At 43.6% G+C, this 25,591-nt stretch overlaps 1 long non-coding RNA gene across 3 annotated transcripts in view; it reads left to right on the top strand.

The window, feature by feature from the left end:
- LOC110346476 (uncharacterized) overlaps positions 1–25,591 on the top strand; it is a 137,751-nt gene that overhangs the window by 53,792 nt on the left and 58,368 nt on the right. The window contains exon 3 of one of the 3 annotated variants that reach the window (XR_015445001.1): positions 4,198–24,250. The exons of the other annotated variants lie outside the window; for them this stretch is intronic. This is a non-coding gene — a long non-coding RNA (uncharacterized LOC110346476). Of the gene's footprint in view, positions 1–4,197; positions 24,251–25,591 lie in introns of those variants that run through there. 3 annotated transcript variants of the gene reach the window in all.

Consider the following 25,591-nt stretch of genomic DNA (forward strand, 5'->3'; position numbering starts at 1 on the left):
GGTTGGGCCTCCAGTGGCCACCCCTACGGGGCAGAGATGGGGACTTTCTTTTTCTAAATTGTGGGGAGGGGTGTCTGGAGATTGAACCTGGGGCCTTACCATGCTCCATCCCCAGGCCTTTTAATACGTTAAAACAGTTATTTATTTTTAAGATAAGCTCTCTCTGTGCAGCTCAGGCTGGCCAACTCACTATGTAGTCCACGTTGGCCTCAAGCTTGCAGCAATCTTCCTGCCTCAGCCTGCAGTGCTGAAATTATAGGTGTGCACCACCACGTCTGGTTTATTTATTTTTGCAGTACTCGGTCTTCACATTGAGCTACATCTCCAGACCTTCCTTCCTCCCCCTCCCTTTCTTTTTTTCTGTCCTTCCTTCCTTCCTTCCTTCCTTCCTTCCTCTTCAGGCTGGCCTTGAATTTGTGATTCTCTGACCTCAGCCTTCCAGAGTCCTGGGATTACAGGTCTGTACCACCACATCTGGCCTGGAGATGATGGCTTTCTTTGAGGAATAACTTGAAAGTGCCCCAAATTGGACCCCCACTTTCCATGCCAAGGCCTGACATTCTCACTACTGGAGTCACTCCAGTGAGGCATTATCAATACCACCATCACTCCTGCCATCATTTCCATTCTGCTTCCTATATATTCTTGCACATGCACAACTTTACCACCAGGAGGGACCCCTGCGCTTACCCTCAAAAAGACAAGAAAGACTCTTCATTAGCCAGCCTGGTCACACAGGGCCCTGCAGGACAGGGACACAGAGCAGGGGTAGGGTAGTGGGGAGACCCGGGTGAGAAGAAATCTGGACAAATGTACAAGATAAAAAGGGCGCTGGGAAGGAAGGAGAGGTCTGGACTGCCAGGGTTGGTTGGGGCACCCAGTGCCCAGGGATGGGACAAGCAGAGGTTTTGATCCTTACCACTTTGCCAGGTTCAGTCAGGTCATTTAGAATCGTCATGGGCCTGGAAGACACTTCAAAGGCACTTCTTTCTTCCTGGAAGCTGTTAATGTTATTGATTTAAGTCATGACAGGCTCAAGGGCACTAAGAGAGTCTCTCAAAAAGAAATCAAATAGTTTCTTCGGTGACTGTTGCTTTTTATTTAGGCAGAGGTCTAAATCTATTGAGGCAAAAGCTACTGGGTCTCGCCTCTGGAGCAATCTGGAGAGACCTATAAAGTTTATTGATTTGACTTACTTACACTGCTAATAATAAAACAACTAGGCCCATCAATCAACCCTTGGACCCCCCAGAGAATGATTAGAGGGGGGATTGATTTCTCCTTGGAGAAGACTTTATGGGAAAGGTGTGTGGGGGCCCTGTGACAGTACATGCTGCCCCATGCTGGGGCTCAGTCAACCTAGGGCAGTGCTCCAGGGTGCCACTTCTGTGCCCAGGCGAGGGAGGGATCTGGGAGAGGGCCAGGAGCTCTCCGGGAAGGGAACAGGCTGCAGTCACCTCTCTGGACAGCAGAGAGCCAGGTGCTGTCAGGAAGGTGTGGGCAGCTGACAGATTTGTCTTTGCTAGGTAAGCAAAGGTAAAAAGAAGGAGAATATTGACACTTCATGGGAAAGGAGGGGTGGATGCAGAGGGACAGGCAGCCAAGGTCACTGAGCAGTGGCACAGTGGCCTTGAGTCGGCCAGGCCTGCCTTTGTACCAGCAGGCAGAATGGAGGAGGCGTCATTCACCCCTGCTCACTAAGCATTGTATTTCTCTTGCCTTAGAAGTGAGCATTTGCATTTGGCAAGGGAGACAAAGTGCTGCCATTTGAATGAGACAATGACCTGTGTCCTTGGCCCATGAAATGCAAAGTCAGTGGCACACATTGTCAGGTGCTGCAGGGATACAGGAAAAAGGGTGCTCTGTGAGAGAGAGGGGCAGGAGGGCCTCAGAGAGAACATGAATTGAACTAGGCTTCCCTACTTTAAGAAGAGCAGAGAGGAGTTGGATGAGAAAGTCCATCTCTCAGAAATGTGGCATCCACTATGTAAGTGGGTGCAGAAATACTGAAGGAATGTTGGTCATACACAAACTGGGATAGTGTAAGAGCTTGAGTAGATGACTGGGTTTAAGTTACCAACCATTTGGGCAAGTGTCTTAACATCTGCAAGCCATAATCCCCTCATCTATAATGTTTTTCTGATAGCACCTAATAATGGTACCTAGTAATAGCATTATCAGTACTATGATATTAATTAATAATACTGCTAATAACAACAGTGTTAATAATAGTATGGAAAAGTGGCCTTGAAGATTAAATGAGATTAATAGTTGTGAGCCCTTAGCATGGTACTTGGCACATGGAAAACATTCAGTCAGTGATGATCACTGCTATTATTATTATTACAGTGTTGGTGATAGGAATAGCATTCAGATCACCAGCAGGTTTTGGAGTTCTCTGACTCTTCAGTGACCACTTGGGGAAAAGGAAAAAGGGCAAGAAGAGAGCCTGACTGTTCTGAGTGAGACCACGAAAGCAAGTCTCCCTGCTTTCCTTTTTTGCTCAGCCCCTCGATGTCTCTCTGTCCTCTTCCCTTCCCGAGCCTCCTCCCACCTGTTGTCCCCCCAAGTCCGCTAGAGCTGGTCTCAGCCAGGACCCAGCACAGCCTGAGTGTGCGCCCCTTTGGCGACCCCAGCTGAGCTGAGACTGGACATGTGCTCTGCTGAGACCCTGAGGGGCCTGGGCATACCGTCTCACATCACACCTGTGCCTGTTGTTGGTTCCTGGAACCCGGGTGTGCTTGGGTTCCTGACCTCTGTGCTCTTCCCAGGGTGCCCCTGCCGCTGGGTGGGGACAGGGCCAGTGGGCAGGTGGAGCTTGTGGGGTGAAGCCGGGGTATGGGTGTCCCTCCTCCAGGACAGGCTTGGATGGTATGGTCAGGCTGCTCCCAAGAAGGGTCACAGCAGTGCACACGGGTCTTAGTAAATCTCCACTTGCGAGAGCTGGGCCCCGTCAAACCTGATTGCTGAGACAGATTGGGATCCAGGCTGGGAAGAGGGAGAATGACACCCCGTTCTTGCTTTTCTTGTGGCTTTCCTTCAGGGTTGGGAGTTCCTCCTAAATCACTTTTTATATCCTTGGTTTTCAACAATCACCTGTCTGGGAAGCAGATTATTGGAACCATTTTTGTTCCTCCCACTGCTCCATATTGTTCTCTAGTCCATGTTTAAGAGGGGAGATGTATTGGGGGATGATTAGAGAGGGGCTCCTGGCCCATCACAGAAGACAGCCTGAGTGGGAACACCTACATCCAGAACAAATCATCCCAAACATCCTTCAAGAACAGTCACACACAGGCCAAAGATGACAGGTCACATTAGGAATGAGAAAACAAATCTGGCCCAAATTCTCCTTCTTCAAGGACAGGCATTTTGCTCAAATGGCATGGAGGTGCCTTCTCTGAGTGCATTAATTAAGTGTGTAGCCCTCACCTGGCAGCTGAAGGGCAGGAAAAGGGAGACCCGGGAGCCCATGGGGGAGGGGCCCATGGTGAGCCACCGCAGTGGGCTGCTGCTTTAGTGTCTGCAGCGAAGAGATAAAGTGGCCAACTGTGCCGAGTCTCCTCCTTTTGGGAAGGCAGCACTGGGGGCCTGGTGGGACATAACAGGAGCAAAGGCAGCTTTGAGCCTTGAAGTTAAAGTAGCCTAGAGAATAAATAGGTTGAGCAGCTCCAAGAGAAGGCAATCCTTCAGGATTCAACAGGGGTGGCTCCAGACTTTGACTCCACAAAGCAACAGTTTCATTCTTCGTGAGATGAACAATAAACTAACCTGTGATGCAATGCCAAAGTGCTGCAGGTGATATTTACAAACATCTCCAGAGCAGGGACAAGGAGCAAGGAACAAGGGCTCCTCACTCACCCTCTAAGGAGTTCTCAGCATTCCCTCGGCAAACAAAAGCTGCAAGGCTAATAAACCCCCAAATGGGGAGAAATGGAACTGCTAGCAGCAGCACTTTGTGCAGGTTGGCAGGGATTAGCCAGGTATCTGAGAGGTTGAGAAATGCAGGTGGCATTTTCATTTTTAAAGGATAATGGAGAGAGAGAGGGAGAGAGGGAGGAGAGAGATGGAGAGGGAGACAGAGATATCAAAACAGAATAATACATATTTTAAAGACTATATATTTCATAAATTGGTACCTTCAAAGCACTGAGCTGCTCACAGGATAATGATAATACTTTTTTTTTTTTTTTTTAGATATGGTTTTGTTTTATAGGCTGGCCTAAAACTGGATATCCTCTTGCCTCAGCCTCTGGAGTGCAAAGATTACCAGCATACAGTGCCATGCTTGGTGAGTGGCAGGGCTTTCGAGAGACATCTATCCATACTGTGCTCCAGGCAGTCCATTCGGCGATGCCTGCAAGCTCCTGCTCATCACCTTTCATCACTATGAGTGTAACTCTGAGAGTCCACGTATAACCTTGCTTGGAGTCAAAATCTTACATTTGTGGTCTTTGGTTGGCCTGGGAAAGATGGCTTTTCTGACCTTCCTCCCTTCTCCTATCATGATGGCCCTGGGTTTGGTAGGAGTAAATAGTTTATATAACTGCACATTTGTGAAAATTCAGAAGTCTTGGACAGTGTTTTTCAGTACTGGGGACTGAACCCAGGGCTTGTGCCCTGAACTGTATCCCAGCCTTCCCCTACTCTTTAAAAAAAAATTTGGACAAGGTCTTCTAAGTTTTCCAGGCTGGGAAATTTGCTGTCCTCAAACTTGTTCAAACTTGCTCAAACTTGCTCAAATTTGCTGTCCTCTCTCCTGCCTCAGCCTCCCAGAGCACGTATGCTACAGACATGCACCACCATGCCTGGCTCTAGATAATATTTAATAAAGATTCCTTTGTTGAGATAGAGAAATTTTAAAGAAGGGGTTATTGTGGCTTCTGGGCCTCCATCTTGGGGGGTCCTTTTCACTTCCAGGGCCCAAATTTCATGAAAGCATCACCAGTGAGACTGTTACAAACATGTCCAAGAAAAACTTAAAACCACTGTGGGATAAAATGCTAAAGGAAGAGAAATTGTTCTTTCTCCCCATACATGTATCCGATACCACTTATGAATCATTTCAGAGTTTTGGGGGATTCCCTGTCTCTCTTTCCAGCTGTGCTCAGTTCTGTGGGTACCAGCCAGTTCCCACAGGTGCAGCTGACCATACAACTCAGGTTCCTGCCCTTTGCTTTTTGCTCTGCACTGTGACAGAGCAGGTGATGCCATCACAGTAGGCTGCTTGGCATTCACACATGAGGGACTTGGACACTATGAGGAGAACCTTTGGCCTGTGGTCTGTGATGCAGCGGAGAAATTCCACTTGATTTCTCTCCCTGGGCTGTGGTCACGGCTGCCTCAGCAGCAGAGCTCTGTGTTGGATCCTTTTCTCCTTCTCCCTTCATTTCTTTCTTGTGTGTGTGTGCCGGGGATCAAACTTGGGACTTTTCACTTGCAAGGCAGGTGCTGGAACCACTGAGCTAAATCCCCAGCCTCTCCCTTCATTTCTGCCCCTGCAGTCATAACCTGGGAAAGGGCTGGCACTGTACACCTCCCAAGCCGTGACTATCACCCCTAATTTAGGAGTTTGCTTCTCTGCTCTCTTAGGCTCTGTCTTAGACTCTTCTCTCTGGAAAACCCAAAACTCTTGCCATAAGAACTGGTGATGTATTTGATTTCCTCTTCTTGTTCTCTTGCAATTGATTTGTTTGCCCCGAATGCAAAATATGACATTTAGATTTGTTATGTACCATCTGTGGGAATGTTTTCAATTCCACTTTGCCATTGAACAGTGTTACACTGTCCTTCCTGGCCTTGAGTTAGCTACAAATTTGCCCATAAAATTTGTTGGCTTTAAAAACAAGTCATCGGTGACCAACACCTATAACCTTCCATGCTTCACCCTCCTCGATCACTACTCTGCGACAACCTCACTGCCTCAAGGGTGCACAGAGGGACCAGACTCTCCCCTCTCAGAGCCTGGAACCTGCTGCTCTTCTGCATGGAGTCCTCTTCCTTCAGGCTTTTCACACAATTGCCTCTTGGGCATATTTTAAAACCACTTCCACCATCTTTCTGTCATAGCACAGGTCCTCAGCCATGATTGCTGTGTCTACTTCATGAGTTTACCTTCTGATTGTCCATTTCCCCGATCACACGAAATGTGCAGGAAGGCAGGGATATTGTCCATTTTCTTTGCTGTGTCTGACACCTGGCAGGGGCTCAATAACCTCCGCCTGGCCCTCTTTCCTCGGGTACTGTGTGCAGACATGAGACTTCTCACTTAGTCCAGGGCACCGTTCTTCCAGTTCCCCCTCACTCTCCTGTGAGATCATTCCCCCTCTCTCCATCATCTCCATCAGCAGACAAGCACGCTATAATTTTTTCCCATCTAAAAAACAAAATGAAGTCCTCTTTTAGCTGACACCTACATATTTTATTCATCATCCATCTCTTCCACCAGAGAACCAGCTCCACAAGGAAAGAATTTGTGTCTCTTTTGTTTATTACTGTCTCCCTAGTGCCTCCAAAATGCCTGGCAGGTAGCAAGCACTCAATAAAAATGTGTTGAGTGAATGAGTCATTTTGTGGAATGAATGAATGAAACTCCAAAGCCTCTGTTAACTAACCAAGAAAAACATCAGTCTTTTCTTTTTTTTTGGAGACAGGACCTCACTATATAGTTCAGGCTGGCCTCGAACTCACTATGTAGCCCAGGCTGGCTGTGAACTCATGCAGATCTTCCTATATCAGCCTCCTGAGTGCTGGGATAGCAGGCATGCACCACCACGCCCAGCTTCTTTTTTTAAAGTCTATATTTTGAGCAATATCTAAATAACTTACAAGATCAATATTCTACCAAGAAGCAAATACACATGGCTCCATAGGGATCTGTGGTGGCTGTTTAACTGTGTGCATATACAGGGAGAGAATTTCTGTCCATTCTCTGGCACTGCTTTTTAATGGACAAAGGAAAATCACTAGAACTCAGCATTTAGATAAATCTTGCCTTAGAGATGGAAAAGCTGAGACCCGGATGGAGTATCTTTTCCTAAACCCTGGGCCCTTCTTTCTAATGACTAATGGCATAATCTTCCATACGACACATTCAAATCTCTAACCAAAAAGGAAAAGTTCTTGTGCTTACTTAGGACCTATAGAGCAGGAATTATTGCTGGAAATGGCTATGCAATAATAGTACCAGCCAGGAGATGGCGACTCGCCTCTCTTTGCAAGCGGGCTATAGTGTAGGCCGTGCCAAAGGACAGAGACCACTGGGGCTTGGCTGGGTCAAACAGGATCCCGCGGGGACCAGAGGCTGTGCCTCAGGGTGCCTCATTCTTTTGGCAGGGTCCCCATGAGTAAAACCGACCTTACTGAATATGAAAAGATACATTTTGAAGGCTTCGGAGGCAAGAGCAACTGCAAGTCTAGGATGGTTGACAGCTTCAGAGTCAGGATATTTATCTCAAATTCAGGGAGTCTGAAAATCTAGGCTAGCTCCTTGGCAAGCCAGTTCTGACAGACCTTTGGTGCACCTCTCCTGAGGGTCAGGCAACGGCCACCCAGAGCCAAGCAGAACATTTTCTACAAGATGGAGACTCGAGCTAGCCAAAATTCTGTCACAAGAATTATTACCTGGCCTTTGGGGTTCGCTAACCTGGATAACTATGTGTGACACTGTGTGCAAGGGGTGGAGATGGGCAGTGCACTGATAGGTATGTACGCTTTCTAGAAAGGAAGCTTGTGTTTCATCTACATTGTGGGGCTCTGTGTCTCCTGAAAGGTAAAGAAACTGCTTTCTGGGCTGGGAGCATAGCTCAGTGAATGAGTGCTTGCTTCACATGGCCAAGCCCCTGTGTTTGCTCCCCAGCACCATAAAAAGAAACAATAAAATAAAACAAAACAAAAAACTGTTGGTGCATGCTTATAACCACCTACTCAGGAGGCTGAGACAGAAGCACTGCAAATTTGACTACCCAGAGCACCTCAGTGAGACCCTGTCACAAAATAAAACAAAATAAAGGGCTGGGGATGTAGCTTACAAAGAAAGAAAGAAAAACTACTGTAGACTACTCCCCGAGAGGCCTCATTGATTCTGAGCACTAAACTGTTCTCTGAGAGCTTCCCTTCTGTTTTCATTAAGAATGACTCAGTCAGGCACAGGTCAGGAGGCGGAAAACATCAGCAGTTATTTGAACAGAGAGGGTAATAGAAGCATTAACTAAGAATGAAGTTGTTAACTGGATAACTGAAAAGGCACAGAGAGATACTAAGGTAATAGAGCAGTAGCAGCCACTACCCGTAGGGCTGGGTATGGGAAGTAGGGGAATTATTAAAATTTAAAACAAGTAGAAACTAACACTGAGGAGCAGGAGGCTCTGCTTGGCTAGGTTGGTGCCTCTGAGCTAGAAAGGGGCCCTCAGGGACCCCATGTCATCTGGAGGGGGCAGGCAGCTCTGCAAGTGGTGGGAAAACTGCAAGCTGCATTCAGCCACTGCCACAACAAGAAACTGATGCTGGCAAAGCAAAGAAGTGAGACTAGGGTGACACTGATGGGAACAGAAACCCCACAGGGAGCAGGCAAGAAGGAGCGAGTCCTTTCTCCTCCATCCACGCCACCCCCTCCAGTGTCTCCCTTTCAAAGAGCCTAGCACGGAGACGGAGCCAGCTGGCGAGAGAGACGTGTGGTTGGCAGAGTCCCAGCTCCAGCATCACAAAGCCAAGAGCAGAGGGTAGGTCTGGAGTGGAGAGATGGAAAGTTAAGGAGTGCTTCTGAAATATTTTGATTACCACAGTATTCATGGTCACTTTGCAGTCTCTCCACGCTGGGGGAGGGGGATTCAAGCTCTGGATAGATTCATTGGGCCATCTCTGGGGTGTATCCAGTGGATTCTTAACCAAGGCTGGGATTTCCAGGGGTAAGACTGTAGCAGCCATCTGCCTCCCTGGTCTTAGGCAATGAGGGCAGCGTGAATGTTACCATTTCAATTTCAGGTCAAAATGTTCCTCTAATTGGATGGGGAGCAATGGAGACCTTTTCACCAAAGGTCCCTGGTGGCTGTGGGCACTGGCCTCTTAATATAGTTGGTCCTACCTCTGTAGGGAAGTCTTCTGGGACTCTGAGTCATAACGCACAGCCCACTTTTCCCTGGGCACTAGAACATCTCTCTGTATTGGAAATGTAGATGTTCATTATGCTGAACAAACATGACTCATGAGGACAATCAAAAAGCAAAATGTCTCTTGGTTTCCCGTGATCTTTTCTCATCTGTTCAAGGAAGTGAGCTCTTCCTCTGCCCCAGATGAAAGTGAGAGCATGTCGCATGACCTTTGGGCCACATTTACTAATACCAGCAATCTGCCAGTCACTTAAGTCACACAACGCCAATTCAGTGATTAAACTGCTCAGTCCCTTTCCCTAAAAGTTCTTGAGTTAGGGTTTGGTGCCCAGTGCAGCAGTGTTGAAAGGTGAGAGACTTTTAAAAGGTGGAGCCCGGTTTCAGATTGGCCCTTCCCCGTGCTCTGATTTCCTGTCTCCCATGTAACCTCTCCCTCTTGTTGTGTTCCCGTGATGCTTTCTGTCATGATGCAGTGTAGCTGAGGGAGCCCTTGCCAGAACTGTGCTGTGCTGTTTGGGCCTTTAGTTTCCAAGACTGTGAGCTAAGTAAACCCTCTTTTCTACATAAAGTACCCAGCCTTAATAATTTTTTAGAGCCATGGAAAATGGGGTAATATAGTCCCACAACTTTTTGTTTTAAAATTGTAGCTTCTGTGCCATCTCCCAGATTGGGATTCTTGAAAGGTAGAGAGAAAGGGGGCTGGGAGAAGGGATACATGGTCAGCTGCTAACATTTCTCCTCCTCTCCTCATAAATTCCATTTTTTTTTCTCCCTAGAGTGGTAGTTCTAGAATTGAGGCAAAGATTTTACTTAACAAGCTGCAGCATGGCTGCTTAACATCTCCTCTTTCCGGACTTGGCAGATGTCGAAAGTCGACTCCCACAGCTCTACTGGGCTCTTCCCTCCCACTGAGGATCTCTTTTTCATGGTTTCTTTCATAGGACAAGTACTTTCTGTTCCAGCTACTCATGCTCTCCTTCCTCAGCCTCTGTCACTCTATGGATACCTCAAGCTTCTCTCTGAGGTCTGTCTGTCCCTCCGCACAGCCTTCGTAGTTAGATCGAAGATAGCCCCTCACTTCCCATCCTTTCTTGGCCACACGTTGCCACCTCCTCTCTCAGGACAAACACAGACTGTCCTAGCCTCCTCCTCTGACTTCCCAGCAGATTGCTAGCCCTGTGGGTGTCCAGGTGGGAGTCAGATGCCTGTGCATTGCACGCCTAAGTTATAAGGGATGCAACAAACATCCACAGAGGACAGCTGAAGCCCTGTCCCTAAGCTTTCAATGACAGCAGTGTTGTCCCTTCCCTCCCACACGGCACACCAGAACTTTATCCAGATATCTTCTTTCTTATAGCCAGGCACAGTACAGTAATTCTAGTTACTAGAAGGCTAAGGCATTTGGGTCTCATGTTTGAAGCCAGCCAGGGAAACTGAGACCCTGTCTCAAAATAAAGAGAATAAAATGAAAAATGGCTAGAGATGTTGCTCAGTGTGACGGCCCTAGGTTCAGTCACCAGTACCTAAGAAATAAAACAAACAAATGACTTCAGCAACCCTTTTTATTTATCTTTAAGCTCCTAGCTATTTTATAACTGTTAAGGAAGATTCAGTTAAAAAAAAAAAGGAGCCCAAGATTCACAAAATTAGTTTCCTGTCTAGTTTCTCTTATATTCTGCATGGTGTTTTGGTACCTCATTTGGAATATGATCTCTGTTATCTTCAAGCCTTGGAAGAATTTTTATTTTAATATTTTGTTCTATGTACAATTTTTTTAAATGCATAAAATAACTGGTTGCTTTATTATTCTAAAAACAACAGTATTCTGAAACCTTCCAAACATGATGCAGCAGCCAGAATGGGACTGTTAAGACAGGTAGAAGAGAGACACCACAGAGCTCCTCCTAGGGCCTTGGAATCAGCTCACAGCTGATTCTTTCTAATCCTCTGTAGAAGTGGATTTTGGTTTTGTTTTGCTTTTCTTGGCAGTGCTAGCAATCAAATTCAAGGCCTTGCCCATGCCAGGTGTTGTGGTTTGTATCTAAAATGTCCCCTGAAGCCTCATGCACTCATAGATGGGGCTTTGGGGAGGGCACTGGGTGTATGAGACTCATCACTGGTTTAGTCCCTGCTGGCTTTACAGCTGGATGGGTTTATAGCCTGGTGGTGGTGGTAGGGAGGGTTACTGTGAGTGTGGCTGCAAGCGTGTACATATAAATCTCTCTTCCTCCCTTGATCCCTCTCTGCTTCCTGCTGCCATTCCATGAGCTGTTTTTCCTCTGCCATGCCGCCCTACCTTGTAGCCAGCTGGCTATGGACTGAAACCTCTGCCAACTATGCATCAAAATAAACCTTTCTGGTTTTAAGATGTGGCTGTCAGGTATTATAGCCTAGTGACAAGAAAGTAACTAAGACATCAGGCAACTTCTCTATCACTGAACTATAGCCCTAGCTGCATGAATATGTTCATCTATATTTTTGAGGTAAGATCTCATTATGTTGCCCAGGCTGGCCTTGAACTGGCCTCCAGAGTAGCTGGGATTACAGGTGTGCACCATCATGCATAACCCATTCTTTAGTGGGAGGATTGAAAACTCTGGAATTCCTTCAGAGGCCCATCATCCACCTCACTAGTTTACAAGGTTGATTAAATGAAATAATATTCACAAACATATGTTGTGACTGTGTAAACTGGAGGGTACAACAGCCAGACATGTATGGGACTTTCAGGACCATGGGTACTTTAAGGAGGTGTTGACTTTCTAAAATTTTTCTTCTTTCTGTTGCTGAGGTTTAAGCCTAAGGCCTCACACATGGTAAACCAAGCTCTATCCCTGCCAGATTACCTAGGATTTTAAAAGACAGCTCTGGGGCCGGGGATTTAGCTCGGTGGTTCTGCTGCCTGCCCTGCAAGCACAAGGACCCAAGTTCAATCCCAGGTACCAAAAAAACAAACAAACAAAAAAAACCACAGCTCTAAGCAGATATTTACAGTTCAAAGAGGAAATCTTGCCATTTAAAACTAGACCCAGGGCTGGTGATCTAGCTCAGTGGTGCTGCCACCTGCCTCAAAAGTGCAAGGTCCCGAGTTCAATTCCTGGTACCAAAAATAATAAATAAAATTAATTAATTAAATAAAACTAGACCCAGACCCAACAAAGAGGCTGTTTGGCCAGTGTTTCCAAGGACAGCATCCATCCAGCTTACACATTAGCCATGGTGAGGGACCACCCTAGGGGACAGTCAGGGTCCCTCCCTATCCCTAGCCTACCCTGGTCACCTGCAGCTTGTGCTCACTGAACTGCCTGCTTCCTGCTCTGTCCTGCCAGAGTCACTTGGAGCACTGGTCCCAAGTTCGAGCAGTGAATGCCCTAGGAACAGCCCTCACCACTAGGATGGGCTCCGGGTCCCAGGACCCTGTGAGTTTTCAGGCTCTCTGAGGATCTCAGAGGGATGGAACCTCTTCTGCCCACAGTTGTCAATACACTAGCACCTTTATTGGCTTACTTCTGTCAAAAGGCAACATTACAGCAAACTTAGAGATCTAAATTGGCTTTATTTATGATTCTAGAATTAGCCAACACTTCATCCTATAAAATAAAATGTGTGCCAGTGGGCTGAATAGTAGAGGTTAATTTTATAGACAATGAAGGGCTGAGGAAAACAGAAACAAAGAACAGAGTGGGTTTGACCTTTCAAAATTGCTTTCCTAGCCAGGCATGGTGGTTCACGGTTGTAATCCCAGCACTCAGGAAGCTGAGGCAGGAGGATCATGGAGTTCAAAACCAGCCTGAACTACATGGCAAAAATTTGGTCTTAAAAATTCAACCAACCAACCAAACAAAACAAAAGTTGCTCTCCTTGTAAGGTATGGAAAGGGAGAGAGACCAGTAGAAAAATAACTGCTTACTGGGTGTGGTGGCACATGCCTGTAATCTCAGATACTCAGGAAGCTGAGACAGGTGGATCACAAGTTTCTGGCTAGCCTGGGCAACTTAAGAGAAACCTTGTCACCAAAAGTAAATAAATAGATAAATAAAAAAATAGGACTGGCAATATAGCTCCCTGCCAAGGCCTTGGATTCAATTCCCAGTAATACACACACACACACACACACACACACACGCGCGCGCGCGCGCACACACACACACACAGAACTGAATGAATTGGTTAACAGGTGATTTCGGGGTTTTTTTAGTTAGAATTAAAGCAGAGGGAATTTCACAATTGTGCCAATTGAAACTGGCCTGTTTGTGAAATTTGGCTATAATTTCTGTGCTCTGATTTCTTAGAAGGTCAAATAACAACTTGGTTTGGTGATGGGAACTTTAGCATGGGGACTCCATTTTCATTTTTAGTCTGGCCTGTTGGGGCCCACTGTAGGCCCTTTGTCCAGTTTTCTACAATGTTTATTTAATATGTTCCTTCCTTCCCTGCTTCATTTTCCTCATTCTCCCACAGAACTTTCTGGGATCACTAACCAACCTAACTACTTGTCTTCAAATCTGCTCCAGATCTGCTTTTTTTTTTGAGAGAAGAGGCAGACTAAAGCTTGAGAGCCTGTCTTTGGCAGGAAAATGTGGAGTATAAAACTGCAATGGATGCTTCTCTGGATATTGGGTGTAGTAGAAATTGTTTATTGACAACTTCCTTCAGGCCAACATGATCCTAAGCACTTTCCCAGCCTCGTTTATAGCAGGTTGAAGTGGGTGTGGTCATGATCCTTTACATTATAGACAGGGATATTAGGCATCGACTTGTCCAAGGCTGCATAACTTGTAAGTAGTGGAGTTGGGATTTTAGTTTTGGACCCTCCACTCTTACCTGCTTGCTGTCTTTTTTAAACTCTTGAGTGCCAATTCCATAGAGTCAGGGAGCTGGCTCCATGGGCACTGTTTGGAGGCCTCCCCAGGATTGCTGACAGGCATGATGGGAAGAAGAGCAGAGATTTGACAGGTAGAAGCCTCCATCAAAACTATATCTGCTTCCATGCACCAACTGAGCAACCTTGGTGATATCACTTCTCCTCTGACCCCCAATTTAAAGCCTCCACGTAACCCAGCTGGTGGTGGTGTGGTGGCAAATACTGTATGGGTTGTAGGGGTTTTGACGAGTTTAAACAAAGTTAAACTTGAGGAGCACTTGGCATCCTGTAAATGGGAGGGAAGGTTTTGGATGCTGTGATGTCCATTGCAGGCTCCCAGGTCCCTCTTCTGCAGACCTCTTCCCCTTTTAACCCATTTCCTGGGCTTCTTTCTTGCTGCTTTCTTGAAAGAGTTAGAATGAGGCCTGGTATGGTGGCCCATGCTTGTAATCCCAGCACTCTGGAGTCCTAGACAGGAGAATCCTGAGTTCCAGGCTAGCCTGGAAATTTACTGAGACCTTGTTTCAGAGGAAAAAAAAGTGTGATGTAGGTGTAGTATCTACAATATGTTCATAGGTTGTAGGTTCACATGGGGTAGTTTAACATGGTGTTGGTATATGATGATGGAACTTTGGACAAGGGTTTGAATCCCACCTCTCCTATTTCTACTTGGGAAAAAAATAAAACCTTAGGCAGGTCATTTACTCTCTCCAGGTCTCAGTTTTCTTATCTGTAAAATGGGGACAATAAGATAGGGCTGTAGAAAGAGTTAAGACAATGCACATAGAATGTTTAGCACAGTCCAGCACATGTTAGTCCAGCACCATCAAAGGATGATGGCTCAGGTATTACTATTCATTTTATGAGAGAGAAAAATATGAGCCACATCCAAAGATAGAAGAAAAAGTAGATTTGACTGATTTTAGGAGATATTTAAGAAAAGACTTATTAGCTCTCTCCAGCTACTTAAGAGAAAGTAGGAAGCCTCAATCTGTCACTGCATTTCTGTTTACATTCAAATTCCACATACCTCACCAGAGAAAAGGATAGCAGGCCGGAAGCACCAGAGAAAAGGATAGCAGGCCGGAAGAGAAAACACAGTTGGAAGCCATGATAGAGAGCGATAATGATGTAACACGAAAGACATCATCTGTATCATCTAGTGCACATTAGGTTCCTTCAGCATTAAAAAAGCTTTTATTTCTGAGCCTTGCTTCTCCTCCTTACCCCAAATCTAACAGAGAAAATATTCTGTGACGTTGGGAGGTGGTGAAAATCCTGAATTGGAAAAGAGACAGGAGGCTAGTTAGACCACTCTAGGCAACCAGGTGTGGAATTTTGTTTGTTTGGTACAAGGGATCAAACTCAGGACCTTGTACTTGCAAGGCGGGCGCAGAACCACTGAGCTAAATCCCTGGCCCCAGGTGTGGAATTTGAAAGAAACAGGGTGGGGCAGAAATATGTGCAAAGAGGGAAGAAGCAGAAAATAGTGAAAAAGAAATAGTGAAATAGGAAACAAGGAGATGGATCCTTTGTAAATGGAATGGGATCTAGAGATGGAAGGGGGCGGGGCTAAAAAGAATTAAGGTATGTTAAGTATATGTACCTACTGCCTAACATGAATGTAAACATTATGTATCGCAAATATTTGCTTAAAAAGAAAACAAAGCAAAGCAGAGACAAGAATATCCTTCCACAGACACACAAAAAGACTTATTTGCTTAGGGCCAGATTCTATCACCAGCTTTACACATAGCTTCCACTGAGTTTTATGTTTAGTCTTCCTAGTAACTCACTTGAAAGTTTTCAGTCTGTTTTGCTTACTGTATCTGCTGATACCTAAATTCTTAAAGCACTGAAAAAACGATATATTTTTTTGTCTTAGTAAGTGCCAAATTTATTTATAGTTTATTCTTCTTGAAAAAAAATTATGCCAGTAAATCCTATTTTTAAAATCTTATATGGTACACCAATAAATTTTAGCAACCTTTAGAGGGGTATACAGTCAGGCAGCATACAGCAGTCTAGTCTACAGCAGACTGCAGGTGCAATGACAATGTCATCAGACCTGATGCAAGTAAAACAGGAGCACAGAACTGAAGAAGAGGCAAAAGGAAGCTGTGGGTGAAGAAAAAGAAGGACCACAGGGAAACCCACAGCGAAAGGTTAGCAGGTGCTTGTGTGGACCTCAGCAAGCTCCTTGCACATTTTTAAAACCTGAATCCCCCAAACCAAAAGATTTTCATGAACAGAGAAGAGTATGTATGGTGCATTATCTGCTTTCAAGCAAATGTGTGATTAAAAAAAGAAACAGACCAAGCAAACCACCGTGAATATATTTCTAAAAAGGAATGACATGTCTTTAAGAAGAGCCCGGGGAAGGTCCTTCCAGGGCTTCCCCGAAGAAGCCATTGTTATCACAGGAGGTGACTGCTGCTTGCACGTTAATGCCCCCGGAGAACCCACAGTGGGACTAGATGTAGAGGAGGAAATAGTTGCTATAATTTGGACCTGGGATGTCCCCCCGGTCCATGTATTGAGAGCCTGGTTCCTAGTGTGATTCTGTCCCCAGGTGGTGGAGTGTGAGGCCCAGCAGGAGGTCCTTGGGTCACCGAGGGTGAGCCATTGAAATGAGGGGTAGACCCCAACACCCCTCCTCTTTCCATTTTTGATTCCTGGCCATGAGGTGAGCAATTTATTCTGCAACATCCTGTCTGCCATTGCTGTCCAGCAGGCCCATCAGATCCCAAGCAACGGGTCTGCTGTTCCTAGACAAGAACTTCCGAAACTGTGGGCGAAAATAAACCCTTTCTATTTATGTTAAAAAAGAAAAGAAAAGAAAGCTGGCCCTGGCCTCCTACCTTTGGCAGTTGTCTTTGTAAGTGATTCTTTCCATTGCTACTTCCTGCCCCAGGGTCTCCCTGACTCTGTGAGAACCGCAGGCTTAGGAGAGCTTAAACTCAGCACTTGTTAACTTGTCACCATATAAAAGAAAGGAGAGAGGCTTGACATTTTCCCAATCCCTGAAAGTGAAAGAAGAAAGGATTCTTTACTTTCTAGGCCACATCCTGAATGACAAGGGTCAGTGTCTACCACTGATCTGTGTGGGCGCAGGCTTCTAATTATTTCCTGGATAACCTGTTATCTATTATCCATTAGGCTGCTTGCCAGAATATGCTAATGTCTCCAGGGTTCCTAGTCTGGATTCTAATGAGCCATTTTTTGGTTTTGTTTTGTTTCTTGTTTTTAAAGGGGAAATAGCAGTTGAGTGATTGGCAGCTATAAGCTTCCATTAGCAGAAAGGCTGTCCCTTGCCTCTTCGTTAGCCTGTGCTGGTGGAGACCAAATGCCTCAGTGTCTCCTCTTTCTCCTGGACCCTTGACTCTCACTTTTCTAGGGACTTGGCTTTATCAGAACCTTCTGGAAAAGCTTCTGAGAAAGGCATGTTTTTCTGGGCTGCTATCATTTGCTTGGAGAACAAGGACACTCTTCAAATAATTTTTTGTTTTGGAAAAAGGAGGGAAGGGAGGGTATCAGAATTCAATAGGCCTCTTCTTCTGTGGAGCAGGGACAGACCTTGGCTGTCACCCAGGTGAGCTCTGTATCTGTAACCATCAGTTACACCCTGGCCTGTAGATTTGTACAAAGGCACAATGAAATGCCATCAGGTGGGAGGGGTATGCAAATATAGGGCAGGATTCTTTTTTTAATTATAAAGGTAGCACATGTTCATTACTTAATAGGGACTCTAAAAAAGCAAAAAGGAAACACTCCATAGTTCATTTCTCAGAGATAATCACTGTTAACATTTTGGTATATCTTCTACTTTTTTTCTTATGCTAATTTATACCTGCCATTGAAAAACAGGGCCCTTTGATTTTTTTGGAGGTGTATGGCAGGGGATAAAGCAGAGTCACTGAGTGGAGGGACAGAGGCCAGATTGGTTAGCATTTGCCAGGCAGAGTATATGAAGGGAGCAGGGACTGTACAAAGACCTCCAGAAACCTTTACCAGAGGATTCAGCTGAATAGAGGCCACACATGCACAAATTCATAGGTAGCAGCTCCATGAGGCTACTCAAAACAGTTTTTGGGGAAAGTGCCATTCTGGGGAGCTGAAAACTGAACACTACCAAAAACTTATGCATCATTGGGATTTTATCTTGTTTACTTCTAGTAAGTTTTAACAACAACAACAACAACAACAACAACAACAACAACAACAAAAACCTCACTGAACCTGTGGGGCCTTCAGTAAGGACTCCAGAAAAGTAAGGTCTTAGGAGTGAGCCCTAACTAGCTCTAGGTTAAGGAATCTTTAGACCTGCCCTAACCAAGGTTAATAACCAGCCTCAAAAGGATTGTGATGATCCACATTGTAAGACCGCGGGCCTTACCAAACGCTCCGGGGAGCTGACTGCAGCGAAGAAGAACACCGGGGAAGGAACACACCAGACAAGTTGGAAAGTAAAACAGACCTTAGTCTGGCCAGATGGCACTCCCAAAGCAAAGCCTCTTAGAGAGGCGACTAGCCCAGAGTCCGAGGCTCTTTTATAGGGGGTTGCAGGGGAAGTTAACAGGTGAAATTTACAGAAGAGGAACAAAAGTTAGTGGTCAGCTGACACGTACTGATGGTCAGCAGATGTTTGTAGATTGTTCTATAGATAGCGGTGTTCAGAACATCAGTTTCGAACAAAGAGTTGAGTAATTTACTTTGGGACCTTATGGCTGATACAGACCTTATCTAGTGTCCTGGAACTAACAAGCATCTTTATCTATTTACTCACATTCACAGTTGGGGCTAGGGGAGTTTTATGATTACAGAGTTATGCAGTCCCACAACATGAAACTTAAAACTACCCTCCCAAACAAAATTCAACACTCTTTGAAGGAAAACAAAAACAAAAAAATAGTATATAGTATAACATGTATAATGTCCAGCATCCATTAAAAAGTTTCTTGATATGCACAAAAGCACGAGGAAAGTTGTGAAACAAGAGAGAGATGCAATTAACAGGCATGAACCTTAAGATAGTCATGATAAACATTGTCCAGGATTTAAAGGAAAGCATATCATAATAAAGAAAAAAAATAGAAACTATAAAAAAGAAACTAAATTGAACTTTTAGAACTGAAAAATATTCTGAAATGTCAAGTTACACAGTGCAAAGGAATTTAAAGGCAGAACAACAGAAGGGCCGGGGATTTAGCTCAGTGGTGCTGGGCCTGCCTTGCAAGCACAAGGTCCTGAGTTTGATCCCCATTATGGGGGAGGGGGGGTGTAGAACAATGGAAATTATCCAGTGACACAGAAAATGAAAATAAAGTTTTAGTGATCTATGGGACCTCGTAAGGTCTGACATACATGCAGGAGAGTACAAGAATGAGGGGAAAGGCAGAAAAAATGTTTAAAGAAATAATAGCTGAAAAACTTTCCAATTTCAATGATAGATTCAAGAAATCTAATCATCCCTAAGCAAGATAAATACAAAGAAAACCACACCAAGGAAGTCAAGTTTTTGAAAACCAATGATATATCTATATTCTTTAAAATAGCCAGAAGAAAAAAGACAGCGCAAGCCAGATACTGCCTGAAGTAGAAGGATTATCTACAAAAAGACATAAGAGGATTTCAGGGGGTGATGGAAATATTCTATATCTTGACAACAGTGGTGATGGTGGTGTTTGTAGGGTGGTGTGTGTGTGTGTTGGATTCTAGAAATCATTACTTCATACTAACACATCCAATTCTAATCCAAGCCATCCATAATTTTATTTATCCTCTTTCACAATAAGAACCCTGGCTCCTAACAATGTGATTGTACTTACTCTTTTGTTCCATAGTTTCAGAGTTTCTATACCCATACTATTGTGAAAAATGAATGTATTTAAAAAAATTCAGGGCTGGGGATTTAGCTCAGTGGTTCTACCACCTGCCTGCAAGTGCAAGGTCCCAAGTTGGATCCCTGGTACCAAAAATAAATAAATAAAAATTAAAAAATTAAAAAAGTTCAATAAAATATTTTGTAGTGTTCTCTCTACTATACCAAGCATATATAATCAAAATACTGTATTTAAACATTACTTGGGAGCTGGGTGTGGTGGTGCATGTCTGTAATCCCAGCGCCTGAGTGGTTGAGGCAGGAGGGTCACCAAGAGTTCAAGGCCAGTCTGAACTACATAGTGAGACTGTCTCAAAAAACAAAACAAAACAAAAGAAACAAACAAATAAAAAAACCAACTTGGATTATTTCTCTCCTGTTCTCTCAATGTGATTATAATGTGTATGTAAATACATTTGCGTATCTGTCAGTGTTCAACAAGGACAGAAACTATAGAAGTTACTAGTAACAGAGAGAATGTAATATAAATATTTGTTAACTGGGAATTAAATTGATAAGTGGCTAGCTAAACATGTTAAAAAAGGACTCTACAACAGCAGTTCTTAAACTTTATGGCTTCGGAACTTATTGCATGCTAGGCAAGCACTCCAACCCTTCTTAAATTAGTTTAGACTGTGAATTCATGAAGACACTTAATGTCCATGGACGTGAAATTTATTGGTATTTATCATCAATACTAGAAATTAAAAATGAAAATTTTTGCAATATTTATTTTTAAATTATTAAAACAACATCAAACTTACTGCATGTTAACATTTTTATGAGAACTTACAAGATTTAGTGAGAAAAGTGACATATAGGTTAACATTTTTACAAATCTCTTTAATGTCCAGCTTAATAGAAAACTGCTGGATACTGATACCCATTTCTGTGTTCAAGATTTGTTTCTTTATTTGTTTGTTTTTTGTTTTTTAGGTTTCTTTGGTACTGGGATCAAACTCGGGTCCTTGCGCTTGTGGAGCAGGCAGCGAAACCACTGAGCTAAATCCCGGGCCCTATTTGTTTGTTTTTGAGAAGGGTCTTGCTTATGTAGTTAAGGCTGGCCTTGAGCTCACTATGTAGCCCAGGGTAGTATTGAACTTGCAGCAATCCTCCAGCCTCAGCCTTCTGAGTGCTGGGATTACAGGCGTGTGCCACCATGCCCGGTTCAAGATATGTTGCTATGTTGTTTTATTTAAAGTACATGAAGAAAATAGAGTCTCACATGGATCTGTAGTTAGAAAAGGGAGGAACATTTTTAATAAACTTTTTCAAAGAATTGGGGCTGTCCTTTCTGATATTATAACAAAATTCAACAAGTGGTAGTTTCTTGAAGATTGCTTGTAATGTGAAATCTGAAATTATGTCTAAAAAACTTTTTTGTTAAGCTATGACATTAAAATCCCTTGAAATATCTTGACTTTGAATTGATGTTTACCCATGTGTGATTTTGTAACCCCATGCCTGGGTTATTACAAAACATCAGTGATTATGCTGGGGCTGTAGCTCAGTGGGAGGGCACTTGCCTTGCATGCATGAGGCCCTGAGTTCCATCCTAAGCACTGCACATCAATCAGTCAGTCAATCAGTGTTTAAGTGAAAATAGCAAATGTTGTAGCATTTATTTATACACTACCAATAAGTCACATTTGTTAACATCACCATCATTTGTCAGAAAAATCTTTAATATTGGCAATTGTCAAGCTCAACTTCTAATTTTAAATTTGAAAGCTCAAATTTTATCATTGGCAATAAACTCTATTTGTTGTTTTTCTTGGAATGACAAGCTCTGTTTGTTTGTTTGTTTTTTGGTAGCAGGGATTGAACTTGGGTCCTTGTGCTTGCAGGGCAGGCAGCGGAACCACTGAGCTAAATCCCCAGCCCACTTTGCTTATTTTTGAGAAAATATCTGCTAAATATACAAGTCTGACTTACCATGTTTTTTCTGTCAGTTCTTCTTTTAAAAGTGGTGTTCCTGGAAAAAGTGGCTAGTTTAGCTAATAATTCAAATAGTCACACAAGTGCGATTCCTTGAGACAACCATCATATTTTGCAATACTACTTAATCCTGAGAATATGGAAATGAGCATAATTTAAGATGTTACTGATTTTTACTGCTTCATCAAGAATATTCATAGGTGTAACTGGATTCTTTTTCCCGAAAGTGTGTGGTACTGTAGTAAAAAAATGCAACAGCATTTGAGTGTAGCACTGAGTGTAGCTCAGTGGTAGGATCCTCACCTAGCATATGCAAGGCCCTGGGTTCCAGCCTCAACAATGATCACAAAACAGGAAAGAAGACAAATAAAACAAAGCAACAACTGCCAGTTCAGCACTACCTTTTTTCATGCTGGAATGCCAGTAGTTTTACTCAACATTGCTTTTGCAGCATCATTTTGCAAAGCAACTTCTCTAAGTTCTCATGGTAGCAACTGTAAGAAGCAACTCCCACTTTGGGGGAGGGCAGATACAAGGAGAGGTTCAAATGATTAAAACTTAGGAATTGAGAGGTAGGCAGCTGGGGAGTGGAGTCTCAGACCTGGGTGGAGAAGATTTATGGCAAGGCTGTTTTTTGTGAATTCAGGAGAGGCCCATAGAGTTGGGACTTTTGAGGGGGGTGCCAGCTAGCTGCCTGATGCTAGGGTGCCTGCCGTGATGTGATGAGACTGGTTTTGTAAGTGCTGGAGAAACGGTAAGATGTACTTAGCTCTTGCTGGGGGAAGGACCTGCTGCTGCCAGGATGAAGGAGCATTTTGGGGAGACTCACAGGAATTAGAACCACAGACAAACAGGAAGGAGAAGGTCCTTTATCTCTCCTTCAGCTGCAGTTTACTTCTGATGCCTTAGGGGCAGAGCTCAACACAGGCAGCAGCACAGCAGAAATGCAATCTGCAGTGTTAGCTCGAGCTCCACAAGCACATTATAAAAGGGTGGCCTTCAGCTGGGCACAGCGACGCACACCTGTAATACCAGCCCAACAGTCTGAGGCCTGTGGATCATAAGTTCAAGGCCAGCCTAGGCAACTTAGCTGAACACTGTCCCAAAATAAAAAATTAAAAGGGGCTGGGGATGTAGCTCAGTACAAGGCCTTGCATTCAATCTCCAATACCGGAAAAAGAAAAGAAAAAAGGTGGTCTTGGAATTGATCCTCAACAGCAGGCATGTTTAGGGTTTATTTGCTCTTGTTTACAATAATACAAAGATTTCCCCATCCCCGTCCTTCTTACTTAATTTTATTTTTTAATATATAGAATATTAACATGTTTCCCAAGAATAAAAACTATGCAAAAGGACGGGGATTTAGCTCAGTGTTTCTGCCGCCTGCCTCGAAAGTGCAAGGACCCGAGTTCGATCCCTGGTACCAAAAAAAAAAAATTACACAAAAAATTATGTGCAGAGAAGTGTCCTCATCCCTGGATCCCTTCAAACTATCTCTGCACCACTTATAGTTACCTCTTATATTGTTTTATGATTTATTCTTCCTTTTCTAAAATTAAGCAAAACATATATGTTGCCTTATTCCTTTTTATCTTTTTTTTTTCAGACAGGGTCTCCCTATGTTGCCCACACTGACCTTGAAACTGTGCTCCTCCTGCCTCAGTTTCCCAAGTAGCTCAGATTACCTTTTTATCTTTTCTATAAAAGTACATTGTGTTACTTAGCTTTCTATTACTGTAACAAATACTTGAGATAAATCAATTTATAAAGAGGAAAGGTTAATTTTGGCTCACAGCTTTGGAGGGCTCAGTCCTTGTTGGTTGGCCCCACTGTTTTGTGGCCCATGGCAAGGTGGTACCACATGGCAGGGAGATTGCAGCAGAGCAGTGTTCACCTTCTCGTAGCCAGGAAGCAAAACGAGAGAAAGAGATCAGTACCACTCAGTCCCCTTCGATTGTAAGTCCCTAGTGATCTAAGACTCCCACCTTGCCCTACCTCTTAAAGTGTTACCATCTCCTAACTCTACAACACTGAGGACCCAGCCTTTACCACATGGCCTTGGGGAACATTTTATGTCCAAGCTATAATGTGCAGTCTCTATATTATACATAATTCTTTTTACTTTTAATTTTTCATGGACTATATTCTAGAAATGAGCTCATTTAATATATTCAGATTAGTCATACCTTCTCATCGTTTTTTTTTATGCTCTTCAACCAAACACCATCTACTTACTTAGCTAGTTTTGTATGTCTAGGTATTTGAGATATATTTTACAACTGCAAATAATGTTGCATGAGCAATGTCGTGCGTGGATTTTTTTAAATTGCTGGAGGTGCATCTTTGTGGTAAATTCTAGAAGTGGGACTACTGGGCCAAAGGGCGAATGTCTCTGTCTTTGTAAGGTAGTGCCACAATTCTTTCCACAAAGGCAGTACCACTTTTTATCCCAACCAGTAATATATGAGTGGCTGCTCTCCACAATCTCACCAGCAGACTACATTTTTAAGATTTCGAATTTTTGCCAACCTGACAAGTGAAAAATGCTGTCTCCGTATAGTTTTAATTTGCATTTTTCTTATATTATGAGTGAAGAAGAACAGCTACTCATATGTTTAAGTGTCAGTTTTACATTCGTTGCTGTTGTTAATTTTCTATGCATGTCTTTGCCCATTTTTCTAAAAGACTTTTGGTGTTTTCCCTCAATTTTTAAAAGTTATTTATATATTAGAGATTTTAATCCTTTTTCTGTGATATATATTCTCTTACTTTGTCATTTTTCTTTCGATTTTGTTTGCAGAGGTTTTGCCCTGCAAAGGCTTAAATGTGTTGGACTAATTAAATTTACCAATATTTATTTTATTGCATCTTCATTTTAAGACATAATTAGAACATTTTCCCCATACTCAGGTTATAGAGGAATTTAACCATATGTTTTTTTCTTTTCTTTTTTTCAGTGCTAGGGTTTGAACCCAGGGCTACTTTGGGTGTGTTAGGGTGTATCACTGATCTATACCCCTGGATCCCCTTAAAAAGTTATTTTTTAAATTTTAAGATAGGATCTCACTGAATTGCCCAAGCTGGCTATGAACTTTCAGTCCTCTTACCTTGATCTCCTGAGTAGCTTGAATAACATGGATGCACCATTATACTGTTCCCAGCTTAAGCATATTTTGGTTTTGGGCTTTAAAAAAAATAAAGTCTCATTATTTAGGCCAGGTTGTCCTTGGACTTGCTATTCTCCTACTGCAGCCACCCAAGTGCTAGGATGACAGTCATGTGCCATGATGCTGGGTATGATTATATATTTTTTCTTTTTTCTTTTTTGGTACCGGGGATCAAACTAGGGACCTTGTGCTTGCGAGGCAGGTGGCCCAACTAAATATTTTTTAATACTTCTCTTTTTTTGGGGGTGAGGAAGGTTGAGACGGGGTCTTGCTACATAGTTCAGGCTGGCCTTGAACTCACTATGTAGCCCAGGCTGGCACTGAACTCATGGTGATCCTCCCTCCTCAGCCTCCTGAGTGCTAGGATTGCAGAATACTTCTATGGTTTCCTTTTTGCATTTAGTTCTCTGACCCATTTAAAGCCTATATTATCTTTTTTCAAATGGAGTTTTTGGTTATCTATTGCTTTGTAACAAACTACACCCAAACTTAGTGTCTTGAATCCATCTTATTATTTTACACAGCTCTGTGTGCACATTGGGCTCAGCTGGGCAGTTCTGCTGGTCTTGCTTGTGTTCTGTCACACAACTACAGTATATGAGGCTGGGGCTGGAGTTGTTCAAAAGCTTGATTT

Source organism: Heterocephalus glaber, unplaced genomic scaffold, assembly GCF_053883595.1.
Source record: "Heterocephalus glaber isolate CG9 unplaced genomic scaffold, H.glaber_assembly_v1.0 deba00001608, whole genome shotgun sequence".
NCBI lineage: Eukaryota > Metazoa > Chordata > Mammalia > Rodentia > Bathyergidae > Heterocephalus > Heterocephalus glaber.